Here is a 5,395-nt window from a genome sequence, read left to right on the forward strand (position 1 = left end):
TAACAATGAATTCGTAATGACCATATCGAGTACGGAATGCAGTCTTAGGAATATCTTGATCTTTGATCCAGAGTTGGTGATATCTTTACCTTAAGTCGATCTTAGAAAAATACTTTGCTCCTTGAAGTTGATCGAAGAGATCGTCAATACGAGGTAAAGGGTATTTATTACGTATCGTGACCCGATTTAGTTCACGATAGTCATTACACAACCGCATCAATCCATCTTTCTTTTTAATGAATAGGATTGGTTCACCCCATGGAGATACATTGGGTCGAATGAAACCCCGATTAGAAAGATCTTCAAGTTGTTCCTTAAGTTCTTTCATTTCGGTTGGAGCCATATGATACGGAGTCTTTGAGATAGGTGCAGCTCCCGAACAAGATCAATTGTAAATTCAATTTTTCTTTCCGGAGGAACTCCTAGAAGTTCATCTGGAAAGACGTCTTGAAATTGATTAACAACAAGAATATCTTCAAGTTTAAGGCATACCTCTTCGGGATCTTGTAGTGAAGCTAAAAATCCTTCACATCCTTGCCATACCATTGCTTTAACATTTACTTCTGAGATAACACGAGTTCCCTTCTCAGGTGAAACACCTTGGAACACGTATTCGGGTTCATTGACGTCACCGAAGATGATTTGTTTGGATTTGCAGTAATTGGCTACTTAATGTTTAGGCAACCAATCCATGCCAAGGATGATATCAAAGTGATCTATTTTCATTGGAAGTAAGGTAACTTCCCAAATTCGATCTCCAATAAATAACAGACATTTTGGAAATTGACCAAATATACATACTGAACAACCCATAAGAGTAGTAATATGTAATGAAAATTCAATGGATTGTTCATACAATTTATGATTTTCTTTGAAGTTTTCGGAAACAATTGAGTGTGTAGCACCTGTATCAAATAAAACATATGCATCTCTACTGTCAATAAAAAAGATACAAGAAACCATACCCGCAGTAGATTTGTCAGCAGATAGTACTAGAAACCATCTCTACAATTGGGTTGTTTCCACTGACCTGTCCGATTGGTTCCTCGTCCGCTAAAATTTCCTTGAAACACATCTCTGTTTCTTTTCGTACCACTATCACCTCAACAAAAGTATAAAGTCTAGGATAATCCTATCTTAGTTCTACCTATTCTTTACAGATTAAACCTAAATTGTACTACATGATCATAACCTATAGCTCTGATACCACAACTTGTAACATCCCCATCCCGCGTGGTTAAAGACGGGAGATGCCACAAGTGGTAAGAAAAAATATAATAAAACAGAGCAGCTAATAAAATTTACCAAAAGATAATTACATAACCACAAACGGAGATAATGTGTCTCAAAATACGGTCCCAAAATACCAGTATATCTACATTAGTCATCAAAACTTAACAAAAGTATGACTTAATGGTTATCTTCAATATTGTCATCTCCGTAGCTCTCATTCCAAAATCCCTGCTAAGTCAAGTACCTGTCGAGGACAAGAAAATCTCGACTGAGCTTAATGCTCAGTGAACGGATAATAATAATTAAACAATGAATATGAGATAACAAGTTCAAAAGAAATTTTTAAAGCCAAGTGATAATCCAAAAGAAAGTCAAAATGCCCTAAAAGCATGTCAAGGGTCCGAAGACCAAACCACATCACGAGGACGCATTGTTCCCAAAGGATGATCAGTCCATTCAGGCATAAGTGAGGAAAGGGGTGTGAGCACAACACAACAATCCTCCCTGTGGATTTAACCACAGCCACAATTCATTATCCGATAACGGTTCTTATGATCGATCCATACGCCCACTATTCAACCGGTATATAATCAAGTCCACCTTTAAGGACTACAAAAAATGAGGACGCCATGATTGTTTAGTCACCATGGACACATCTCAATAACGGTGCTCCAGTTATTGAGTCTATAGTAAAATGTTTCAAAATGAAGCAATCAAACAAGTCAAGTGATAAAAATGATCCATGTTTCGAATAAAAATATAAGTCATAGTTCAAAAGGAACCAAAGTTCAATAACATTTGATAAGCATAAAGGAAATTCATAACAAATTATTCAGAATTTATCACAGATTATCCGAATTAGGAAGCCTTACGCAAATGGCTATCCCCGTGTCAAGTGAGATATGAAATCCGTACCTTAACCGAATTTGACAATTAACGCACGATCAAACGTAAATTCACGATCAAGTTTGATTTGTCCACGTGCCTAACGAATGCATAAACGGGTTACTATTTACAAAGCATAAAAAATATAATATAACTATTCTAATAAAATTAGTTAGGTCTTAATGTACTTAAACAACGTAGACTTCAAGAAGGACAGCTGGATACGAATTGAAAACTCAAACGTAAAACTTAGCCTTATTCTCTTTCAATCCAACCGCTTTCGTCCCTCTTATTTCTAAGCATTTTTACGCTACTTAGAGACCAATCTAGATTATATTATCTAAATGAAAGTTGTAGATTGATATCATATGAGTCTATTAGTTTTAGAATCATCTCATTTGGATCATCCATCTATTTTATATGAATTTTACAAAACTGTAAATTAATTCTGAATACAGTGTAAATAGTCCTGAAAACACACTGTTTCGAGCCACTTAGAGTCCTAACTAGATTATTGACCCTTCAAGAAAGTTGTAGTATGCAGTAAGATCTTTCTGACTGCAAAATACGAGCTTATTCCGATATACGGTTTGTGAGTTATACACTTCCAAAGTACAAGAGTTGCATTGTCGGTAAAATTCGATTCCGTAATTCCCGACTAACTTTTATGATCCAACTTTCATCAGTCGCTACATTTACATGCTATAAACATACTAAACAGTAAAACAAGTCTAACGGTCGCTAACCTAAGCTTAATCATGCATTTTTACTCCTTTCGACATTTAACCGAACAATTGGTGTACGGTTAAACATATACACACAATCTAACCATATTGAAACTATAGTATACCCTTTTAATTTCTACATCAATTTAACCAGTTCTATCATTCTAAGCATCAAATATATCATGATTTTGACAACATCAATCCGTAAACTTAGACATAAAGATAATTTATAAACCGGTCTTAATAACCCTAACATAAACACCTTAATAAAATTGAATGAAATTTATACCTTTAAGAAGGGCTCGGAGAGTGGATTCCAAATATATATTTGTTACCTCGATCCCCTTAATAACTTGACGTGAAATTTAAAGAGAATATGAGAGATTTTTAGAGAGAGAAAATGAGACGAGAGATTGAGGCGGTGTTTAAACCGTCTTCATGCATGTATACATACATATATATAATTTTCTTTTTTTTTCTTTTTCTTTAGTTATATATATATATATATATAGTTTAATTATTTGACGGTTTTAACCCTTCAAGTTTAGATTCTTAACTTTATGTCAATATAGGTATAAATTCAACTTTTGACATAAAACTGGTCTGAGGTACAAGTTGGTTAAACATATGGTACAAATATATTATGCACAATTTTACCATAAATTCACTTAACCCAATTTGTACGAGTTAATGAAACACGAATATTATAAAAAATTTTAAAAACCATTTTTTATATATGAATTAAAGTTTACTGTAACAACCCACACGTCTAACCAACATAAAGTTTACTATAATCATTCCATATTTGATATAACACATTAAGTATAACCCAAACATTATATTTTCAATACAAAATAGGGGAAAATATGGGTCAAGAAAAAGTGTGTTTATTATAATTCAAACATCTAATTAATACTTCATTATATTTTCAATTTGCCCTTGCCTTGTGATGATGGTTGACCTGCAAAACAGATTAATCCAATATTTGTGCATTAAACCAAAAGGGTCTAGTGAGTGCATCATTCACATATAAACAACATATATTTTAATATCCAAAATTATATTAAATCCTGACATTTATATGTACTCACGGTTACACCGTCATTACCACTCTTTCATGGTTACACTACCATTACCGCTCTCTCGCGATTATACCGTCATTACCACTCTCGCGGTTACACCGTCATTACCTCTCACTCTATCAAAGCTACATTTATTTTTACGTAGCCGGATAAGTAATCCGGTCAACTCCAACCGGAGAAATAATCCGGACAATCATTTGGCCGGATATGCATTCCGAACAATACTTGTCGGATAAGACTCAACCGGTATAGACATTTAAACCGGGTAACTCTTGACCGGTTTAGGAGGAAATCGGATGACACTTGACCGGTTTAGGGGGGAAACCGGATGACACTTGACCGGTTTAGGGGGAAGTCGGACGACATTTGACCGGTTTAGGGGGGACACCGGATGACACTTGACCGGTTTAGGGGGACACCGGATGACACTTGACCGGATTTTAGGGAAAAATTCGGATAACATGTTTAATCACAATATAGAAACAAAAATCAATCTAATATATTTATGATATAGAAACCACTCACCTTAACCTTGAAATCTTTGGTGAAATATGATTACTTCCTCTATCCGGGGATTGATTATTCGCCCAAGGCTTTTTTTTATTGATTTCAAAATTTGGTAAAAACTTTCTCAATTCAACCTTTCTTACTATATAGTAAGAGAGCAACAATAAGAGAGGCGGTGAATAGAATACAACCACCACCTCCTCCCCCTTTTTCCTAACTAACTTTCTTAATTAATAATAACATAAATTTACATTCCCAAAAGACATTATAAATGAACAAATAATACCTACATATATCCTTATCAACTATCTTTTGAACACTGATTATTACAATATCCTCTCCTTAGAAAATTCCGTCCCGGAATTCCACTAAGTAAACAAATGAAGATATTTCATTCGCAATTCTGCCTCGGGTTCCCAAGTGGCGTCTGCTTCTTTATGATAGTGCCACTGTACTTTTACTAATCCAATGTCTTTATTCCGTAACTTCTTTACCTTAAAGTCAGTAATGGCTTCAGGGATTTCCTCAAAACACAACTTCTCATCAATCTTAATTTCTGGAAGAGGTACCACAACGTCGGGATTTGCTAGGCACTTCTTTAAGTTTGATATGTGAAAAGTGTCATGAATACCACTTAACTCTATTGGAAGTTTTAGCTTGTATGCCACCTCTCTAACTCTTTCAATGATAGGAAATGGTCCAATAAACCTTGGACTTAACTTTCCCTTTTTACCAAAGTGTACTACCCCTTTCCAAGGTGATTTTTTAACATCACTTTGTCACCAACTTGGAACTCCATTGGTTTCCGACGTTTATCGGCATAACTTCTTTGTCGATCTTGGACCACTTTCATACATTCCTGTATTAGATAAATTTTATCCGTTGTTTGCTGTACTAATTCAGGTCCAGCTAACTGTTTTTCACCTATTTCGTTCCAACACAAGGGAGTTCGACATTTTCGTC

The sequence above is a fragment of the Cynara cardunculus genome, assembly GCF_001531365.2.
Source record: "Cynara cardunculus var. scolymus isolate 2C chromosome LG 16, CcrdV1, whole genome shotgun sequence".
Lineage (NCBI taxonomy): Eukaryota > Viridiplantae > Streptophyta > Magnoliopsida > Asterales > Asteraceae > Cynara > Cynara cardunculus.